Here is a 24158-nt window from a genome sequence, read left to right as displayed (position 1 = left end):
CTTTTTGGACGCCATGGACTTTTCTAAGTTTCCAGGCAGAAAGGTCAAAATGAAGGCAGGGCACAGGACAAAGCACTAGGGACAAAATGTATTTGAAATGGTTTGATACAGTAATGTTATACTATGTGATTTTAGTGAATATCACTTTTTGTCATTTTCAAATTTCCCGCCGTTCCATCCCCAGTACGGCCCGACACTCACAGGGGACGGAACCCAGATGACAGATGCAGGATTACATTGCCGGGGACACTGCAGGAGGGACATCGCGGGAGCGCAGGACAAGGTAAGTGATCGAGGGATCGTGGAGCAACGCCGCATGGTAAGTCCGAGTGTAGCTCGGGGTTACCGCTTGTGGTACTGAAACTTTACCCCGAGCTACACTCGGGAATACCTCCAGGGAGGATAAGCAGCATGTCGCGTTTATGAGGCATCGATGATTGTTAGCTGCCTACATTGATTTCAAAAGTAACGGCACATTAACAGCACCTATAGCATTTATGGTGTGCTAGTGAAACATTTATAAAATGTTAACTGGGCATTGGGGGCTAGGCACTGGAGGTTCCGGTATCCCAGAATGCACTGGGAAATAATAGAGAGCTAGGACAAAGGAGCTCCAGCCACTTCCTGTTTGTACAGAGCAGCTATGTGGTAGCATCATTTGCTTCTGTGTGCAGGAAAAAGCATCAACAAACCAGCAATACTGACAGTGCCAGACAGAAGCACAAGTGTCAAAGAGATCAAAGTTTCAAATCCATCTTTCAGAGAATTCACAAAAATGTCTGGTATCACGCCACGACCTAACCATGCCTCAAATTAGATCATTTCCTCTACATCACTTCCCCTTTAACCTCCTTGGCGGTATTCCCGAGTGTAGCTCGGGGTAACATTTCAGTACCAAAAGCGGTAACCCCGAGCTACACTCGGGAATACCATGCGGCGCTGCTCCGGTATGTGTTCTTCACTTACCTTACCCTGCGCTCCCACGATGTGTCCCCTGCAGCGTCCCCGGCCATCTCCTCCGGCCGATGCCGGCATCCGGCTTCTGTGTCCTGTCCCTGTGACGTCGGGACGTACGGGCGCCGCCGCCGGCGGCGGCGGGAAATTTAAAAATTTTAAAAAATGTCATTTTTTTTTTTTTTCATTTTACACAGTAAAACATTGCTGTTTCAACCTATTTCACATACATATTGTCCCTAGTGCTTTGTCCTGTGCCCTGCCTGCATTTTGTCTGTTCTTTCTGCCTGGAAACTGAGAAATGTCCATGGCGTCCAAAAAGTGTCCCTTTAGGTCAAAAGCGGTTTAGATCAGCTAGAGAACAGCGATAGTAAATCAGAACCACTTACAGAATTGAGTGATAATGATTCGTGGGGGAAATTCGTCATCAGAAACTGAAAACGATTTTGCGACTGAGCTCAGCAATGTGCGAACTTGGCGCTCTATTTCACATTTCAGTGTTTTTGGTTTGATTATATTATTGAATTAAATTTTTTATTATTTTTATATTATTTTTATGATTATTTATTAAATTATAATTTATGATTTTGTGTTTCAAATTTTATCCTACCCGGGATGTTTACTAGACTCTTGTTCGGACAGATTTCAGTGAGTTTTTCCTAAAAATTACAGCCTACAATAAAAAAAATACATATTTCCATGCAAAAAAATGGTACCGCTTTCAGCACCAAAAATCTGAAATAATCATACCGCCAGGGAGGTTAAGCACTTCATACTAGTAAATCAGCACTTATATGGACATGCATTCTTGAAGTGCTTTCAGCTCTTCATAAACACAATGAAAACATGTCATAAACACATCATAAATGCTATAGGAGCATTAATGAGCTTCAATTTTCATAGTTAGCACAAGGGTGAATGAGCCCTTACTCAAAAGTCATTGTCTAAGGGCAAGTTCACACCAGAACGTGGTAGAAAGATGCATTCCATGCACGTTTCCCACACCACATTCAATACACACTGCTTTTGTAATTGGCTCTGGGTGTCAATACATTGTTATTGAATAGAATAGAGATGAATCTCCTGTGCTACCTTCCTACCCCAAGTGACCCCAAAAAACAAAAAAAGTGGCCGCAGACACCTAACTATATTCCAAAATAGTGAAAAAGCAATTAAAACGTGACAGGGTGCTGCGCTACTAAGTGACTGATATGTGAAAAAATTAATGACAAACTAAATAGGTATATAAAAAGTCCCTCATCCGGGTGAGAACATAACATATAAATGCATAAATGGTGCAATAATTGCCAAATTACAGTACCGGCAGCAGAAAAATGGCTATGAATTGCTAGTGACACAAGGAGCCCTGAGGAAGTCATGTGACTCGTGACGTAACCCATAGGATGGAAGCATGGCAGCCGCCATCTTGGTACTCCCAAACCCATACACCTTCCCTGCAGTTTTTTTTACTGCAATAATTTTGCCTGTTTTGGTCTTTGGACCTATTTTAAATGTGAGTAATGATTCTTAGATGTTATTTAAAATAAAGTTTGTGACATATTACACTATGGGAGTCTTCTTGCTTGCATCTTCTATGTGAGGCATTGGGGATGACAGAGGTCTGCGACCATTTCTGGAGCATGCCTGAGAGTGTCAGCGCCATTGGAGATGACCTTTGTCTTGGAAATCATCATTTGAGGCTTTCTATGCTTTGTGACTCCTTGTGGGTCGAATTGTGAAGGTCAGTGCGCAAGCTAGCCGGTGGAGGATTTGTTCATTTATGTTTGCAGCACTGGATGTGTCATGGCATGCATTGAAGACTCACTGCGTTTTTTTCTGGATTTTTTTTCAGAATTTTTGGGACTGTCATATTTATTTATTTATTTTTAAATTATTATTTATTTATTTATTTATTATATATATTTTTAGGGGGACTGAGTTACTTTTTTGATGGTTTTGGATTGAGTCACTCATCAATTAATTTTGTTTGATCATTTGGTACTGAGTCACTTTTGTATACATCAGCCATTGGTATATTCACTTATGTCACTAGCACTTCATAGCCGTTTTTCTGCGGCATTTTTTGCACCATTTATGCTCTTCCTGACCAGGCCATTTTTTGCAATACGGCGCTGCGTTACTTTAAACGACAGTTGCACAGTCATGCAACTCTGCACCCAAATGAAATTTATGTCCTTTTTTCCCCACAAATAGAGCTTTCTTTTGGCATTTGCAATGCAGAAATGCATTGCAAATGCAACCTGCATAGGTGTGAACCTACCCTTAGTGTATGTTCTGGATCTGTGGAATTGAAGAACTGAAGCCAAATTATGATTTTCTGAAGCAAGTCAGCAATGGCAGCCTCCATGTTGCTGTCATTACAGGTGTACTTTAAGTTCACTCATAGCAGTAGTCTAGTAGTCATACACAATAAATTACATAGGTATATGGTATTTCTACAAAATAATAGAGCACAGACAATGCCAAGGTAATTTTGTGTGGCAGAAAATTTTCTTTTATTGGTTAGCTGAAAATAAAACAAACAAGTTAAAGCATTAAATGAAAAAACGCCTAAAATCATGGTTACAACTCTTTTTCGGGGCTTGTTTTACTTCCTTTAAAAATCTTGCTAAAGAAAGCAGAGTATTTGAGCAATCAGTAAGTAAGTTGTGCAACTAATACCTTGTAAAGCTGTCTACAAATAGCCTGTCTGCCATCTCTGTCTCTGTATTACAAGATGGTCAGATTAGGCTCATTCACACTTAAGAACCAATTTGCTTGGTATGCTCTGATGGGAAACTGTGTTGCGTCTTTTTGATCTGTTCCAAAATGTGCTGCTTGTGATTTTATTCATTACACATTTTAGGCACCTGTTTGATGTTTTCTTTTAGCCCTGTAATTTACAACTAGGCTATGCTCCAAACAAGCCAAAAGATGAAAACAAGACTCCATTATCAATTTTAAAGTATTATAGGCATGAATCAAAATTATCAGCCAAGTTAACAAGTAGCTAGTGACAGTTGGTGCATAATCATTTTTTTCCCAAGTAAGGTCCTGCTGTCCTTGATCCAGCATTGAATTTATTCATGACAAAGATTGCCTTTCCAAACGCAAGTTACAAAATGGAAGCTTAAAATTCATTAGGGATATCGGTAACCTTTATAATGTTGACATTTATGTGGAGCTTTGGCACAAGGTAAAATGAATACATTTCTCAATTTGTTTTGCGTACGTTAATGTTTTGGGACAACTAGTGTGATGGAAATAATAGTGATTATCTCATACCATATTGTGACAACAGCATTAATAAATTACATTTTTTATTTAGGAAGAAAAGGAAGGTGCAGCTGCTCCTAGCTGGAGAAATCCAAGTGTTTCCATTCCTGTAAGTATATATCATGCTGTTTGTAAGATATAAAATAATTAATATAGAGGTTTTTTTATATGGTTGATGGCAAAAACTCTGTTTTTTTTTGTTTCTGTATATAAATAGTTCTGTATATTGACTTACAATGCTAGGTCTGGATCATAACTTGTACATATTTCATGCTTGTACATCTAAGTAGGAGGATGATTTATTAACCTGACATGCTAGTCCAGCAATCCTGTACTTAATTAAAAAAAAAAAAAAAACAAGCCAACACAAAATGGACCTTTTCCTTGCCATTATGAAAAAAAGAAAATACTGGATCCAAGTAGATTAGTCTAGGGTAAAGATCACTGTAGTCATTATGGGTATTTTTTTAAAATCAGAAATGTCAGAGAGTCAATTGATTTAAGCAGCCTATAGCTGGTTAGAAAAACAAATGAAAATTTGCGTTGATAGACAGGTTGTTCAATTTTCACATAATTACAGATAGCCTCTAATTATAGTTGCAGTGAGATAGTATGATAATTAGGAAGTAGAATCTGCATATGTGATGAGAAAAGATGGCTGTCTGAATGTATACCTTCATTTACAAGCAATACAGTATATAGCAACCGTTTTTTTAGATAACACTTTTATAAGAATAGTTGTATTAGAACAGTGCTAAATTAAAGATTGAATTTAGGTCCATATGGTGCCTGTGCTTTCAAAAAAACCTATATCCCGCAGATAAATTCTACAGGGTGTATTCAACCAGTGTCTCATTTTTACTTCAGCATTTTGTGCTGTGTCTCTGTGACTGAGGAGGTGGTTGGCTGACTCTCATTAAATTAACAAAAAAAATTCCAATTGACCTGTAGGAAGACTGGAATGTGGGGATTTTGTATGTGCCAGCAAGACAATGTACATAAAATACAAGACTCTGCCTCACCTAGGCTTTGACAAAAAAAGTCAAACTTAACAATGAGGCAGGGGCCAACTGGACTTTATGGCAGCCCACTATGGGACTTAGTCTGGATACTCTTCTTGCAATTGGTAGCAGCATTTGGAACCTGTGAACCTGAAGTCATTTGGAGAGTGTTTTTTCCCCTAAACTGTCTAGGAGTTAAAGGTAAAAGAGTACACTAGACAAGGGAAGTGAGAGGAGTCATGACTAAGAAATATGAAACTTCCTATATGCACTTTCCTCATCCTACAATACTTTGTCCTTTGAAGATCATTGCCTTTAGCATTCATCATGATTTAGAATTCATCATCAGCTTTCTCTCAGTACATGTAGACAACAGTCATCAATTATAGCTCATTACTAATTTCCATGCCCTCATTATTTTTTCATCACTAACTGCTAGCTACTCTTTTAATCCTTTCTCAAATCTGCAATATGTTGTTCCATCTAATAAATGCCAGTGATGTGCGTGGTTTTGATATTTTATCTCCAGTGATACATAATGTTCTAAAATGAATGCTATAGACATCGATGTTAACTGCATTAAGACTCGCTTGCAAACTGAACTGTTATACAAATATTTAATGTATGTCTTGTTTCAAACCATATTTCCAAACCTTGAGTTCATTTTACCTCTCTTGAAGATGACTTCATGTAGCTAAAAACCTTGAGAATATATTTAGTGCATGGATTAACATGAGAGATTGGATTAACTTGGAATTTTGCTCTAGGTAATTTCAAGGTTTTGTAGTTCTACTTTAAGTGCATCTGTTCCTTTAATCATTTGCATGGGGGGAAAATCATATATTTGAGATCAAGAACCAAACGGCACATCAAAGACTTTAAAAATAATTACTTATAAATTTTGAATACTGAGGGAATATCTTACATTGATAGTATTATCTGTTCCTCTCTACGGCACTTCATACTAGATTAACTGAAAACCATGCTTGCATGACCAGAGTTTTATCAAACAAAATATTTAATTCATTACTTTGTGCAAAAGGACAAGTAAACGTTTAGTCAACAATAATCTTCTGAAAATAATACATGTAAACAATGTATATTGTGGGAAAAAAGCATTCAAAAGAAAAGGCAATGCAAAAGAGATCTCAGGAGATAGATTCAAGGCACATATTTGCAGCATATATGGGGGCAGGAACACCCATCTCTCTAGGTCCCTCTAGATAGATAGATAGAAAGATAGACAGAAAGACAGACAGACATAGACAGACAGACATAGACAGACAGACCGACCGACCAACAGACAGACAGACAGACAGACAGAAAGACAGACAGACAGACAGACAGACAGACAGATAGATAGATAGATAGATAGATAGATAGATAGATAGATAGATAGATAGATAAATAGATAGATGATTTTGGAAACACCTAAATATACATTTTTTAATAATTTGTTAATAATTTGTCAGTTATTTTAAAACATTTTAGTCCCTATTTTAAGCAGTTGCTTGTATAGCTTTGCATCTACTGACATGTTGTACTACTGACATGTCTATTGACTTGGTGTTAAATAAAAAACGGTGCTAAATTGTCATATACCTTTTGTTTAACATGATCTGCATGTAATTGTAAATATTCTGTATTTCATTAGATTGTAGTTATTGAAAGGAAATAAATTAAACAGGTCATTACGCTGTTTCCTGTGGTTGGCTGTGGTTGGCATAGCAGCAGGGCCAGTGGTTAGTTAGGGCTCAAAAGGTGACATAACTGACTCCATGACTTTTAAGAGGGTGTGGCCTAATATTACTCCATGTTAGAAATACCCCTTATAATCACTGAGGCTTTGAACACTTTTTGACTTGTGACTAGCTTTAATTATTGTTCTATTAAATCTTTTTAATTGCAACCATTGTCCACCTTTTCTGTCTGAGAAAGCCATCCACATCATTACAACTCTGGCATTAGGCAAAGTAGAATCAGCAGACAGAAATAAAAGATTTAGGATTGCTAGTGGTCATTTTTTATCACCAAAAAAATATTTAAACATTATGTAAATATTTGTGAAAGCGCTGGTCACCATTAGCTGTCCATATTTATTCAGCTGTTCAGATTTTTTTTCTTTTTTGTCATTGTCTGTATAATATTTTATGTGACCATACCATAAAGCTATGTAGAAATAAACATCATGTTTACATGAGAACACTTCATACCTTCTAGGTGTCCTAAAATAAAAGCAAGCATCCATCAAAAGCAAGTTAGCAGTACAGCACAAGTAGTACACGGATCTGCAGCTGACATAAATTGCCAACAAAAGACAATGTGCTTCATTGCGTGATTGATAAGTTCTGGCTTAATAACTCTATTCGTATAAGCTTACTGCCAGATGACTCAGCAAGGAAAATGAATATGAGCACAAAGAGCCAACTGAAGCTGGGCATGCTGATTAAATGCAAGTGCTAGCTGTTCTGAGAATGAACAAACACTCACAGGTTTCCAGAATAAAAATATTTATTGTTAATCAACAAGCAAACTAAAATACTGAATAAATAAAATGAACTCACAATTGATACTGACAATAAATTCTATAGCAGTGGTGGCAACTTACTACATATAGGGGGCCTCATATATGGATGCTGACATCATTAACGCTTTCTCTTCCAAGCACTGTGCTCCATTTTTAAACTCAGGTGGCTGGACCAATTTTTCCATTGCTTTTTTATTTTTCCCTTACAGCTTTCAGAGTTTGTAGACCACCCCCTAAACCATATATTTTCTGAAATTTGGCCAGTAGAATAAAAAGAAGGTGCTACTGATTTTTAAGGCCCCACGATATATGCGCAAATGTTTATCAAAGCAATATTTTTGCTGAAAATGCACTAGAATCATTATTAGTGGATAAAAACACAGCAAATGTTACAAAATCCCCGCTACTGTCCTACTAAATATAAAAGCTTAACCTGTATTGAGTTAATAATTAACACATATTTGTCAATTTTAAATTGCGCCTTTTTGGGAAATGGTGAAAATCAAATGTATGCAAACATTTCTCTAAAATCCTGGCAGTTTTAATTTTTCACTTACAGCTTTCAGAGTTTGTAAAAGACCCCATAAACCATATATTTTTTGAAAGTTTGCATGTGTGTAGGACCAAAGTGCACATTTGCCTTTGCTGCTAACACTGGGGGACAGGGGCACATTAATTTTATTTAAATTATTAATTTATTTTACTGTTTTTATTTTTAAACTGTTGCTTTCAATTGTTTTTTTCTTTGATCACTTTTATTGCTGTCACCAGAAATGTATACATCCATTTTGACAGCAATAGGCATGTTACAGATACTCTTTATGGAGGGATCTGGGATCTATAAGACCCCAAATCCCTCCTCTGCGGCTTGCTAATCAGAGCTATTGTTTTGTTCAGCAGAGTCTGCTGAACATTTCTGCTAAAGTGACCATGAGCTTATAGCAGAAGAGGAATGTAGGTCCGTACGGCATACAGACCTGGCCTGCTGGAAGCCACCATATAAACTTGGCAGTGAAAGGGTTCAAGGGCCACACATAATATTAAGTATGTGTAATTCAACAGAAGATGATCAGAGACTGCATCTATGCTACAGTAGATGTTCAGTAACTGCAAATCATGGTACATGTTTAGTTGATGATAGGGGGATATGCAAGAGGAGACAGTCAGGTAATGGAGTCATGTTGGAGATCATTGCCTTTACTGATTCTTTACAATGCAATACTCTCATATTTGGGCTCCCTATTGCTCCTCCACTAATTAGGTCATGTGATGTAGAGCCACGGTCCAAGAACACTTCTGTTCATACTGCTCCAGGTCATGCTTTGATCGGGCCTGAGTGAGAACCTTAGCAGGGAAAATGCTAACTACTAGTTGCTGGGGCCTGTGGGCTGCACAATAAGTACCCAAGGGACTGCATATGACCTTTGAGCTGTGGGTTGGACACCAGGGCTCTATAGTGTTTGGGGAAATAAAGGTTACCAAATGTTTTTGATATATAAAGCCTCCTTAGCAAGATAATAACTAGGTTGATTCAACAACTAGGTATGTTTTAAAGGATAAGTTCACCTTTAATAAATACATAAATGTACATCTTTTTGCAGGAATCCTTCAGACTTGTCAGTGTATCTGTCTGAGCTCGTACGGGCAGGAAAATATACTGATAGGAAGAGACAATGAACTAGCACAGTGCTCAACAGCACCGTAATAGTTAATTGAGAGCTACAAGCCCAATGGCTTATAGTACATGTAGTTTTCCATTTACAAAATTCTGCTGTTTTTTTTTAAATTTGTGACAGTTAGCGGAGGGGAATCCCCCACTCACTGTCACTAGGTGCAGTGGAGTAGGCAGCAGCTCTGGGAGTGAAAACATGTTTCATTTTCCACCCTAAAAATGGGTGGAATATGTAACATGTTCCCAAAGGTGAACTTATCTTTTAAAGCAAGAAATGGTTATTGTTGCTCTGTGGTATATGTGTAAAGAGGGAATGAACAAAGTCAAAATGTATAGGGGGTTGGATGGGCCTGAAGAACAAGGATGACATCCCCGAAACATAAACCTTCAAAACAAGTCAGCAATGACAGCTTTTGCATCCTTGTTTTGACAGACTCTGTTTAAATAAAATTAAAAACTTATGAAGGATGTCATTCTGAAAATACTGGCTGTCATGTTGATTCAATGGCTTTAATCATTTTTGAGTCAGATACAGGTATGCAAATCAGGAGTTCTGGCTTCGTTCTTACTTTTTAATCTACATGCCTGTTCAGTACCAGCGACTTAGAAGTGACTTTATTGAAGTTATTGAAACCAAAGGCAAACCAGCAACCATTATTATTTCCTGTCTACAATTGACTGTAGTATGGTATTCGAATGAGAACACCCAAGATGGTTGCCTCACCACCTGCCCCAACAGTAGATAAAAGCACTTTGAATCCTCAGGATGAAAAGTGCTATAGAAATATAAAGTTAACTAAAATTCATTAATTGCTGGGGGAGATTGACTAAAAGTGGGACGAACAAAATCTGGTGCAACTTTGAAGAGAAACCATTCAGCTTCCAGGTCTTATTGTCAAGGCTTAATTGAACAGGCTGAAATTAGAAGCTGATTGGCTAACATGCACCGTTGCACCAGATTCTGAGTGCTCCAGTTTTAGTAAATCTCCCCCAATGAGCAAATCTGCTTGGGTTCAATATATGGGGGTTTGTCAAATCTTGCAGGAAGTTCATGACACCAGAATATGGCATCAAACCCCATTGAAGTCCATTGCTGAGGGACTCATGATTTTCAATTCTAATAGGCAGGATATTGTCAGTGGAGAAAATATAGCAAACAAAATCTCAAAAAATACTATGCAGTAGGGAGAGTTTCTTTTCTTGTGGCTTTGAAAGCAACATTGAAAATACAAAAATCCTTGAAATAACTTAAAAGATAAGTTCACCATTCACAACATGTTACATGTTACACCCATATTCATGGTGTAACATGCAACATGTTATGAATGGACTGGCCCCCGCTCCCCTACTTTGACAGCTTTCAGGGGATCTTCTCCCGCTAGCTGTCAAAATTTTAAAAAAAAACGGTTCTCTAGTGGCTGTCGGTATGTAGTTTTCGATGAACTACCATCGCACTGTAAGCGCTGTGGTAGTTCATTGATTCTTTCTGTCAGTATATCTGCTTGCCCGTATGTCCCTTATAGGCAAGCAGATATATTGACAGGTCTGCAGGAGACCTGCATAACACCAGCGGTCTGCTGATCACTGGTGAAATACTTTACAGGCTCCTGCAACTAAAATTAATAAATGCATATTTTTTTACCTGCATTATTTTTTGTCAAAAGGTGAACTTATCCTTTAAGGAAGGCCTTAAAGTTGCATGTGGTGTTATGGAACAGTACGATTTTCAGTCTGTTATCACTGTAGTGCATGTGGACAGGGACAGGCTAGAAAAAAGGTTGCAGGAGACTGGCAGTATTGGGATGTAAAATCCCTTCCCTCACCCACCCCATATTCTCCAACATACACAACATTTTCCTGCCTTCAGAAAATTCAGTTAGAGTTGACATCAACTTTAGGAAACCAGCCGTGTCTACAAAACCAACATTAACATGTTACTGTGCACTTTATTATTAGCACTTGCTATGCTTTCAGGTGACAGGCAAAGCAAAGTGTCAAAATGGCTCATGAGAACCCACTCTGTTATTGCAAGGGGGCTTGCTTATCCAAAACACCCCTTATTGGCCCTTCTGTGCCAAATAACCTAAGTTAAAAGACCAGGAATTGTTTAATGGTTATAGTTGGCTATAGCCATGAAAACCTACATTAGTTTAAAGGATTCACAAACCATGATTAAGCAGGGTTTGCTTTGAACCCATGGTAGACCCAAACCTAAAACTCATTCCTAATCAGAAATAGCAAGAGCAGCCCTACATTTTTCCTAATTAAGGCTATACATCTAGCCAAGCTGATCAAGAAATCTATCAAAAGACAACTAAATACATTTTGAAGAATCTATTGCATTTTACCTTGTAACCAGAACAGGAAAGTATTATCATGTATTGACGTAAGGAATATGAGAGTTAGGAAGACTGTGGTGAAACAGTGGTGAGGTTCTGATGGAAGTAGCTATTCCTTTATCTGAATGATGCATACCAGTTGACTGACAGTGGTTCAATTACTATGTTTTACTTCACTGCCAGAAAAAAAGTATGATGGCTTCTTCCGTGAAAACCTATTTTCATGGTATTGCAATTCCTTGCATGTGTAAAGTCAGGCATGTTTCAAGGCGCTCAAGGAATCAGAGAAAAAATGTATACATTATTATGCAGATCATTTTTATAAGAAAATCTAAGCACCATTTCTGCCTCAATGGGACTCATTGATGAATCTTGCTAAGGGAACATAATCATTTGTAGTGCTAGTTAGGAAATATAAGAATATATTTCAGTGGACACCATAGTCAGCACCTTATTTTATCTTTACACTGCACCTACTGGGAAGGACATATTTATAAGGCAGAGAAAGTGACTTTCACTAAACATTCACTGATGGTGATTTAATCCTTGTTATTTGAAACCTGCAGTGAATGTTTGATTTTAGTCAGAATACCTACTTTTTATATATGCGCTTAAGTTCATTAACGATACAACGGTAGTAGCCATGATAGCTTTAGAAAAATCCAGAGGGAAAAAGTGTCTGTAAAAACGTGTGTGGAGTCCAGGAGTTGGCTCACGGAGTACAATCTTGCTCGCTGTTTGCCACTTTTGTGTCAGAGCAGCCACTTCATCAGGTGAGGATACTCCTCTATTCCTATGTGAAATTCATTATCTGTGAGATAACTACTCATAGGAAGGCTTTCCCTCTATATATATTTTCAGACAACGAGTCTGTCTTTGTGCAGCTGATTTTAGATTTGGGCTCCACTTCACACAACCCACAGCACTCCTGTACAAGTTAATGAGCTCTGAGATGTAAATCACTGAACAGCCCACTTTAGAAGTAAATGGAGAGTTTTTCTATTGCCTAGTGATACTCTTTAATCAGCTGGTTTAAAACCAAATATGCAGATTTGAAGGTTTCAAAGAACAGAACTTTGTGTGTTTTTTTCTACAGGCCAAATACAGTCATATGAAAAAGTAAGGACACCCCAAAATTGTTGACTTTTTAAACTAAAAGGCAATAAATTTGCTTCCCATTGAAACTGTACCTACGGTATACTTGAATAAAAAAAAAATCAAGCAACATGTACCTTTTCAATCATTTATTTACAAAAATATCAATAGATGGAATGAGGTAATATTAAAAGGTTTTTTCACTTGCAACATGTTTGTGGGCTTTGTTACCTGAACTACCCTTTTAAATTCCCCCTCACCAGTTCAATGGGATTCAGATCAGGGCTTTGACTAGGTCAGTCTACAACTCTTCATTGCTTCTTTTTTACCCATTTCCTGGAGGATTTGAATGTGCTTTGGATTATTATGTTAAAGATCTATTTCCAATTCAGCTTCAATCTTATTTGTATATAGTTCACTTCATGACTTTATGAGTGCAAGTTTCCTAGGTCCTGAAGCTACCCCAAACCATAAAATTTCCACAAGCATGCTTCACAGTTGGTAAAAGGCTCTTCTGAAATGCTGTCTTTGATTTGTATCAAACATTCTATATTAGATAATTTTGGTAAAATTTAAATTATGAGGTCACGATGAGCAAATAATGCCAAACATGTCAAGCCTTAAAATTACAAAATACTAGCTTAAGACCTACAAATCCATCATCTATCTGGAGTCTCCAGTAACATTACACAAGCAATACCAAAAAGTGATTTGCTGTATACATACTAAAATGGACAACTACTATATACTTCTAATGAAATGAATAAACTACCAATAGAAAAAACAAACTTCAAGCCATGCACCCTCAAAAAGGCCATTTATTGTGCAAAATGTAAAAACATCAAGATATATCTATTCTCATTAAATACCCACCAACCATACCTCCCCAATATATTGAAGGTTCTTCTATATTTTGATATTTGACAGTACTGTCAATATAAGCATCCAGGACAGCTATATGCATATATATACATAAATCTGGTGCAGCATTCAAAACTGTAACATTTATATTTGTATGTACCAAGATCATCAATTCATGTTATATATATATCATTAAGTATTAAAAAAGTTTGAACAACTAGGCAAATACAATTGGAAATCAACGTGTTCCATGTGAATGTATAGTCTCATGGAGTGGTGCACCACCAAATATTAATCAATGAATTGTCATACATCCAAGGAAACTGCCATTTTATTTGTTCCACTGAACAATACAAATTCTAGATTTGACTTCTAAAATAATAGTGGGGTGGATAGTAATATCATCCAATGATGGTCCTTACATAGGAGATAAAAAGAACATTAGCAATTCCAAGTAGATATTCTAAAAGTAAGTTACATTGGATGTTTCCAGTTGTGGAATACAGTATAGCAGCACTTACTATGAGAGCTTCAAACGTCCTCTCATAACTGTGGTTTTTACATCCTTGTCCTTTGTCATAGATCTCCAAAGGTGTGATGATTTGCATCAAAAAAGATATTCAAGCATTGTTATTGATACTTATGCATAGTCCCTTCTGGAACAACCAAGTATAACAGACATCCACCTATATTATTTGAGGATAAACACTGAGCTCCCTTAGCTGCTGTAGCCATTATGTCATGCATCTATAGCAATATGTTTAAACATGTTCTCTTTAATGAGACATCAGGGGCCTTTCTCTGATGATAATGGAGTGTGGATAGCTTTTTTCCCTACATGCGAGGCTGGGGAAAGTGACAGCTGAGATCAGAAGTGGCATAATGAAAGCCACTTCCATGTTCATTCAATATAATCCAATGGATGTTCACACTTCTCCCTTCCCTCTACACAACACCCCACACCATGGGGGTCCCATGGCTCACAGGTGGGACAGGGGAGCCCAGGAAACATGTTGAGGTGAGATGCACACTACCAGGGTCTGTGGAAGTTATCTGGCAGCTATACAGCCAATAGATTGCTTCCACCTGACAGTTGGTTTGTCAGATTCACTGTTGTAGCTGGAAGTGTGTGTAAACACCCCCCCCCCCCATGCTGCCTAAATATGACACACTAAGGATTGTGTCCAGCCATCATACAGTATGTGTATGAACAATAAATGGAATGTGAGCTGCCTCTGCTCTGTAAAATTAGTTGTAAACTATCCATTCATATAAAGTGGACACAATAAAAAACATTATTTTAAGTCATAAGGCTGTGTATAGCATGGAGTCAAATGTGTTTATTTTTTCTTTTGCTGTGAGTTAGAGTATTTCAGCTTTCACTCCATGGCATATGAAATAAAGGACCCTTCTGTATGTGCTTATTGCAGACAATATATTCTGATATACATTATGGAATCTTAATTTGTTTTTTAAATCTACATAAATATACTGTACAAATTAACTTAATACTGCACAGGGTTAAAAGTCAGTTCCAGGGAATTAAGCATTGTAATCCTGTTAGACAATCAGCTAAATTCAATTGCTTTTCTGTTTTTAGAAAAATATTATATCACTGCCTCTATAGTTGTAACCCTTCTTTTCATGAGTTTATTGAACACTAAATCACCATTATTCCTTTGCCACAGTTCTTCATGAAACCAAGAAGTACGAGCTTTCAAGTGAAATAAATGAGGTTGCACTGAAATAGGGCACTGCTAAGATTACAGTTTGCAAATTGAATTAGGATTTTCTATTCCTGTAGATCCTTATTTGTGACTTCTGGTAAAAGATGCAGTTAGGGACTTCATTTTCACACAAAACTGTAATTAAAGTTTAAAAGGAGCTTAAGACAATAAAAGAAATTGTTCTCAAGATGCAGATATTGGCCTATCAATATGTGAATGTAATGTCTTTGTTTATTTAGTGCTTATTTTTAATGCACACATTTATCTTGTATTAACAGTGCACTTATTTATGTGTACTCTTTTTTTTATAAATACAGACTGTGCATATATAGTGCAGATACTCAAGTGAGTTTATAGGGGTTTTGTACTTGTGGTGTTCAGTGCATAAGTGCATAAAGGTATACATACATGCTGGTGGAGAACTAGAAAGCCAGTTTCAGCCAGCACTGGTGTTCTTAGAAAGCTCATGGAGAAACAAATTGTAATGATAAATCTAAGGGCTCATTTGCAATTTGTTTTTATTTTCTTGATCTACTAGGCACTTGGCAGGTGCAGCAGACCCCTGCCAAGCAACCAGTAAACTCTGGATCTAAAAGTATTTATTTAATAATGGAAGGATTATAACCTGTTTTTTGGCATCTGAGTCCCTTTGGGGAACCTGCTCTTCACCTCCTGTCCTGTAGCTAAAACAGAAAGTGAGAGGAAATCCCTCCCTGGTTGTCACCAGGGTCACCAGAACTAGTGCCCCAATTGGAAGATTTATTACTGTTCTGGTGACAACCCAGAATTTGATATCTTCTTTCACTTCACTTTAAAAAGATAAAGATAAACAGGACAAATAGAGAGGGTGAATCTCCCTAACAGGGGCACAAACTGCAATAAACCTCACAGGTGCTCTAATCCCTCTCCATTTTTTTTTCAAAACTGAGAACAGGGTCTGTCTTTAGTTATATTTTAATCACATTCAACTGGTCTTGTATTGTGATGTTGAAGATGTTTATGCAGTATATTCACCTCTCTTCTTCAGTTCTAATGAGTGTCAGGAATATACCCCAGTCTTTGAATATTAGTAACAAACCTCAAGCATGTTCCACTCTTTGAGACTAAAGAAGTGGTTTGGGTAAGCTGCAAAAAGATTTTCAGTGTTATATTACAAGTCCAGATGAATGAGTAGCCTAAACTAAAAACAAAATCTGTTCATGCTGCAAAGAGAATGTTCTTTGTTCTTAGTTAATAAAGTGATGTTGTGTTTATTTTAACCGATTCCACGCCACCTTATAGCAGAAATACTGCTACAGGGCAGCACGGGTGTGCAAAATCACGTATATATACATAGAGGGTGTGCACAGATCTCTCCCCTTTCAGCTCCTGCACACTGTTTTGTATGGCTTTGCATAGCAGAGTGTTTACAGTGAAACACACACACAGCCCACATAGTAAAACAGCACACAGTTAACCCCTTACTTTGATCGCCCCACATGTTAACCCCTTACTATCCAGTGCGATTAGTACAGTATCAGTGCTATTTATTAGCACTGAACACTGTATTGGTGTCACTGGGGATGCCAGTGACACCAAGTCAATTCCCCCCAGTGTCAGAATGCCTGCTGCAGTCCCGCTATAAGTTGCTGATCGCCGCCATTACTAGTAAAAAAAATAATTCCTGTATATATACCGCCATTTGTAAACGCTATAACTTTCACGTAAACCAATTAATTTACACATATTGAGATTTTTGTTTTTTTTTAGCAAAGACATGAAGCAGAATACATTTTGTCCTAAATTTATGATGAAATTTGTTTTTTTTTACTCAACATGTTTAATAGCAAAATGTCAGTCTAATAGCAAAATTGGCAGTCTTTTTTGTTTATAGTGCAAAAAATAGAAAAACGCACAGACAATCAAATACCACCAAAAGAAAGCTCTATTTGTGGGAAAAAAGGACGTAAATTTCATTTGAGTGCAGCATTGCATGACTGCACAATTGTCAATTAAAGTAATGCAATGCCGTATCGCAAATGGCCTGGTCAGGAAGGGGGGTAAATCCTCAGGAGTACAAGTGGTTAATCATCCAATCATATGTAAACATTGTGAAAGCTTAATTGAACAAGCTGACATTAGAAGCTGATTTGTTACTATGCACAGCTACACCAAATTGTTTGTGCACCAGTTTTAGTAATTTTCCCCCTGTATGCATAAGCTATTATCCAATATAACAAGACTTGACTTTAAATGCACTTAAACCTTCTCAATTAAACAAAAATATATTGTTTGCCTATCATTTTATCTTGCAGCAATATGTACACTTCAATAACATGCATTTAAAAACAAAATCATATTTTCATTATCTTTCTGAATAAGGTTTTCATTAACACTAGCAACATTTAATACTCAAATTTGATATCTGATCATCATAAAGTTAATTATATATAGGGATGATTCAATCACAAGAATCGTCGAATGCTTTTTTATCATCTATAATATATGCGTGCCAATATGTCTAAGCTGCTCAAAAGCATGACTTTTATGGATCCAGACACTCAGAATTTGTCAGCTGTATGATTCCCTGCAGACTGAACATGACCACATTTATATATGTAGGAGAATCAGAATATTTAAAAATCTCTTATTCATCTATTTTGTTTTTTTATTTGATTCACACACCACTAACTACAAACCTTCTATTTTGCTTGCCATATAACTGCATTCTGTGTAGTTAGGCTGTAAGGATATTTTATGGTGAGTTTTAGGCATCAAATAGCTTGGGCACAAATCTGCTATTTTCTGTGAGTTTCACAGAGTAAGCATTTTGTTGTCTTCATTTTTTTGGGAGGGGGCAGGGGAGAATGTTCTCGGTAGGAAGTCTATTGCTTTGAAATTGCTTGTCTGAATTTTCTTGTAATTTATGACCTTTCATTCCAGGCAAACTTATGTATCCTTGATACAGAAATGCTTGCTTTGCCATGCCAACTTCAAAGGCATTCTCTTTGCTTTCTTTGTCCTTAGTTTCAACATAAAAGATTTAATAATTATCACATTTCTGAAGGTACTATGTTAAACCATTTCAATTATGTTAAACTACCATGTTGCCTCAATAAAAACAATTCACCTAAAGAAATATGTCTTGGAAAGCCATATTGATGATCACAATCTTCCTGATATACCTGCAATATATCTCATCAGAAAAATAATATATCTTTCTTTAGTTGTCTTGTTCAATGTCCTTCAAATGATATTTATCCTTAAATGTAAAATATAAAATACTTTTTGTGTGCTTATCATTTTCTACCACCTTCCCCAACATGCTGATAATAGTATATACCTACCCAAACACCACTGTCCCCAATATCCTTCCTGGGTATCCTGCCCAGAACTGTACAGAAGAAGGTCCAGATTCAACTTTATTCTAATATAAATCAGGTGGACAAAATGACCAGTGCATTTTGGGGTTCAAAAATGTGCCCTTCATCAGAGCTTGATTGAACACAATGTGAATGGACTAGAATTGGCCTTTAATGGCATTTCTTCCAGTCATATTACAAAAAGAGGCCTTACCAGCAGCTGGTTTAGTGCTTCAATTTCCATTTTTGTTACATTAACTACAAGCCAAGGAGACCATAGAGATCCTCAGGAGTGTAGAAGCCACCTGTCCGGTAACCAGATTATTTACATTTTATTATTATTATTATTATTTTTATTGTTATACAGTATTTATATAGCGCCAACAGTTTGCGCAGCGCTTTACAAAATGAAGGTAGACATTACATTTACAATACAATTTGGTACAAGAGGAAACAGAGGAAACATCAATATCAATACTTTAAAATAACATTTCCAATAAGATAACCTTAGTGGTCCTCAACTAGCAGAACTGTAGCTTTCCTCAACTAGCAGAACTGTAGCAGCTGAATAAAATCTTCAGAAACTCTCTGGGTTGTATTGGAATGCCAAAACCTCAGTTCGATTCATTGGGAAGTCTGGGTGTCAGACTGAAGATTTCAACAAGAGGCTGTGCAGCACTGGAAAGGCCACACAGTATTTTTTTTATTTTTGAGAGAACAGTGTTGTAGGTAAACATACAATATGTCTAATTTGTTGGGGAGGTGACAGGAGGGATTACAAAATCATGAGTGCCCTAAAAGTGCACTTATCTTTTAAAGCAAGCCATACAGCATACAGTATACATAATTTTCTTTAGTTATAGTTAAACAGTTGTCCTGACTCTTGTTTAGGAGTCTGGCCTATGGTATCCATTTTAGAACATACCTTTTACACCCTGTTGCCTATTTATCTATTATTGAATGTTCACATCTGTGTACAATACTGTATATCACTATATAGTAATTGTTCTAAGCAACCTTTGTTGCTGGGTTTAACAAAATAAACAAACAGAATGCTCCATCCACTCAAGCACCATTGTGCTATTGTATTCTGAAAGAGGGGACTCCTACATTGTCAGAATACACTAATCAGCTCTGTTGCCAATTGGCTACAGTGGCTGATCAAATGAAAGTTTTCCAACAGTCCTCCTCGACATAAATTGATTCTGTCGAACAGGAAGGGCAGAATTTTGATGTGAGTGTACATTTATAGATCTATAGTATATCAGACATATAGAACTGTATAGCTATTTACCCTGTTTAATTACAACTAAGAATATATGACGAATATCTTTGACCAAACCAGCTGGATTACATTTTCCCATTTTCTCGCCATTTAGTCATCAATTTAATTTGGTTCAGTTTACAGCTATACCATTAATATGTGCATAGGAACACAATTATTCTCTTCTTTCTGGATTTTCTTTTAGTTTTTAGGAAAAAGGACTTCATATTGATTTTGTTAGTTAGCATGGGTCGATTTCTTTTAAAGTCAGGGGTGTTGCTAGGCTTCTGAAAGACCCAGGGCACCCTTGGACACATTAACCAGTTCCAAAACGTGCTATAGCTGAAGGACAGCAAGAGCACGGTTGTGTAATTCTGGGACGACATCCATTGACATCATTCCAGAACACGTCCCCAGCGGCAAGCACCCGGCGCCGCCAGTGATTGCTGTGTCCTATGGTCAAAGCTAATCACATGATTTGGTAAATGACCAATCATGGCAGCCTTTTACCACGTCATCAGCTGTGTCCAATGACACAACAGATCACCGGGTAAATATAGTTACTGGTTATCGGATGCACTTACTTCACATTGTCACAGCGTAAGGAAAGTACTGCTGAGAACCGGCAATTGTCAGCGAAGAGATCGGCACTGATCATCAGGGCACTGATCATCAGTGCCCTGATGATCAGTGCCACCCACCTGTGCCCATCAGTGCCACCCCCCTGTGCCCAGCAGTGTCACCCACCTGTGCCCAGCAGTGCCACCCACCTGTGCCCTGCAGTGCCGCCCATCAATGCTGCCCATCTGTGCCACCCATCAGTGCCCAACAGTGCCACCCATAAGTGCTGGCCATCAATGCCACCTATCAGTGCAGCATCATCATTCCCAGCTCATCAGTGCCACCTATCAATGTCACCTATCAGTGCCCATCAGTGCTGCCTATCCTTGCCACCTCATCAGTGCCCATCAGTGCCACCTATCAGTGCCCATCAGTGCTTCCTATTAGTGCCCATCAGTGCTGCCTATCAGTGCAGCCTCATCAACACACATCAGTGAAGGAGAAAAATTACCTGTTTGCAAAATTTTGTAATAGAAACAGATAACAACTTTTTTTTTTACAAATTTTTTGCTTTTTTTTTTGTTTATAGCGCAAAAAATAAAACACCCAGTGGCGAGTAAATACCACCAAAAGAAAGCTCTATTTATGTGAAAAAAATTATAAAAAGTACGACAGCGCTGACAGCTGAAAATTGGCCTGGACAGGAAGGGGGTAGAAGTGCCAGGTAGTCAAGTGGTTAAAGAAAGGCAACTGATGGGTATGCCCACATCACAGTGAAGGAGGGGGGGAAGTTGAGGCATGGTTAAAATGAGCCTATTTATTAATATGCCTAAGTCTTTGTACCTATGATATAGAGTGCAGGTGTCAGGATTATGTGATATACAGCAGTGCAGGGGTCAGGCTTACAAAAAAGAGCATGATACATGATATGATGCTAGTATAAGGTAGGTGTATGTAATCCACAGCATGCAGGTATTAGGAGTATGTACTGCACAGCATGAAGAGGTCAAGAGTATGTAACACACAGAGTGCAGTGGTCACTAGTATGTAATTCACAGAGTGCAGAGGTCAGAGTTATGTAATGCTTTGCATTCAAGTGCTAGGCATATGTAGCACACAGCATGCAGGAGTCATTAGTAGGTGACACATATCACAGTGGTTGGTTGTATGTAACTAAAATGAACTAAAAAGAAAACAATACTCTTGAGCTGCCTATACCACCAAATAAATACCTACATTAAACAAGAACTGCTGAATACACTCAAAATGTGTTAACACATCAAATACAGACAAAGATTAATATGAATTAGTCTAGCGCTGCTCTTCAGAATATATACATGCAATCAATATAGAAATACCGTACTCTCCAAATCGCAATGTAAAAAAAAACAATCTTTATGAATAATAACTAATATAAGATGAAAATAAATATGTGGTATTACATGCAGTGTAATAATATATCAATGATGACAGTGAATCTCCAACCTCTTTAGTGTCACACAGTGTAAAAAAATCAATATTAAATAGTATACGATAAACATTAGTACATATGTACCATATAGTGCAATAGTACCAATAATGAAAGTGAATCTCCAACCTCTTTAGACAAGTATAATAAAGATTACAAGTGCACAAAATATATGTATTTGTAACACAATGCATTCAGGTGTCAGTGGTATGTAATACACAACTTGCATGAGTCAGTAGTATGTAAAGTACAGAGTGTAGGGGCCAGTAGTATGAAATGTACAGACCACAGGGGTCAGTAGCACTTAATACACAAGTGCAGGGGTCAATAGTATGTAGAGAACAGAGTATGGGTGTCAGGAGTATGGATGAGATTGGGGTTCACTATTATCATGGGTTTGAGGCAAATCTTGCAGGTTTAAGATTTGCAGTCCCTGCAAATTTATGTGCGAATTCACTTAAGATAATTTTTTTTATACTTTAATGCACTGCATAGACTTTGATCTATGACCAGCAGGTTTAGAAAGACCAGCAGGGGGGGTTTTGGTTAAGCCAGCCCCCCACTATAAAAGGAGGGGGCACAGAGCAGCCATAGTGCCAGTGAATTAGAAGGTGCTGCAGGGTCAAGCATAGGGAGAGATTAAGGTCACTAAGGAAACTATTTTAATTCTGATTGCTACATCTTTGACCACTCAAACCCTTTGTTGGCTGTTCTAATTTTTTGCCAAATTTTAGAGGCTTTTTGGTTTATCATTTTCTTTTGTGACTGACAGTGGTCACTTTTAGTTGCTGTCCTTATTCATAGCAAGCTGCTGCAAGGATTCCCTTAAAAAAGGGCTTTTGTTTCAGGGGTGATATTTTGTGGTTTTCATTTCTTTTGTGGAGTTTTATTTAAGTTTATAGGACTTTTTTGAGTCTGGGATTCTTAAAGTAAAACATTAACTTGTTACTGACCATCTTTTATTTAACCTCCCTAGTGGTCTGATTATGTCAGTATTTCTCAAAGCGGTACATTTTTTTGCATGGAAATATGTTGTTTTTTTATTGTAGGCCTGTAATTCTTAGGAATAACTCATTGAAATCTGTCCAAACAAGAGTCTAGTAAACATTCCGGGTATGATAAAATTTGAAACACGAAATCATAAATTATAATATAATAAATAATCATAAAAAAATAATATTATAACAATAAAAATTTTAATTCAATAATGTAATCAAACCAAAAACACTGAAATTTGAAATAGAGTGCCAAGTCCGCACATCGCTGAGCTCAGTCACAGAATCGTTTTCAGTGTCTGATGACGAATTTCCCCACGAATCATTATCACTCAATTCTGCAAGTGGTTCTCATTTACGATCGCTGTTCTCTAGCTGGTCTAAAACCGCTTTTGACCTAAAGAGACGCTTTTTGGATGCCATGGACGTTTCTCAGTTTCCAGGCAGAAAGAACAGTAAAACTGCAGGTAGGGCACAGGACAAAGCACTAGGGACAAAACGTATGTGAAATGGTTTGATACAGTAATGTTATGCTATCAGATTTTAGTGTATTGAGTGAATGTCACATTTTTAAATTTTTGATATTCCAGCCGGTTCCCTCCCCCGTACGTCCCGTACGTCCCAATGCTTGCAGGGAGCAGAACCCAGAAGACAGATGCTGGCATTGGCCAGAGGACATGGCCGGGGATGCTGCAGGGGGGACATCGCGGGAGTGCAGGACAAGTAGCATAACTTTGACAGCTACTTATGTGCTGGAGGGATCCCTGAGCAACGCTGCAGGGTAATCCTGAGTGTAGCTCTGGGTTACCGCTTCTGGTACTGAAAGTTAACCTCGAGCTACGCTTGGGAATACCACCAGGGGGGTTAAGCTGCCTTTTGTTCATGGCATGATGCTGCGCTGTTTGAAAGGGAAAAGACAAATTGCAAGAACAGTGTGCACTTAACTACCTGGGGTTGATTTACTAAAACTTGAGAGTGCAAAATCTGGTGAAGCTCTGCATAAGATTGTTTTTCAGCTTTCAGGGTTTTTTGTCAAAGCTTATTGAAGAAGCTGAAGTTAGATGCTGATTTGCTACC

The 24158-nt window shown here is 37.6% G+C and overlaps 1 protein-coding gene across 3 annotated transcripts in view; it reads left to right on the top strand.

Moving 5' to 3' along the window:
- Positions 1-24158, top strand: part of SYT1 (synaptotagmin 1) — a 627989-nt gene that overhangs the window by 162226 nt on the left and 441605 nt on the right. For all 3 annotated transcript variants that reach the window (XM_089674048.1, XM_089674049.1, XM_089674051.1), the window contains one exon: positions 4283-4339. The gene's annotated coding sequence lies outside the window, so the exon portion shown is untranslated. The remainder of the gene's footprint in view (positions 1-4282; positions 4340-24158) is intronic.

The sequence above is a fragment of the Staurois parvus genome, unplaced genomic scaffold, assembly GCF_062004578.1.
Source record: "Staurois parvus isolate SC_StPar_1 unplaced genomic scaffold, SC_StPar_1.0 ptg000147l, whole genome shotgun sequence".
NCBI lineage: Eukaryota > Metazoa > Chordata > Amphibia > Anura > Ranidae > Staurois > Staurois parvus.
This window is presented reverse-complemented; position numbering and strand designations above follow the sequence as displayed.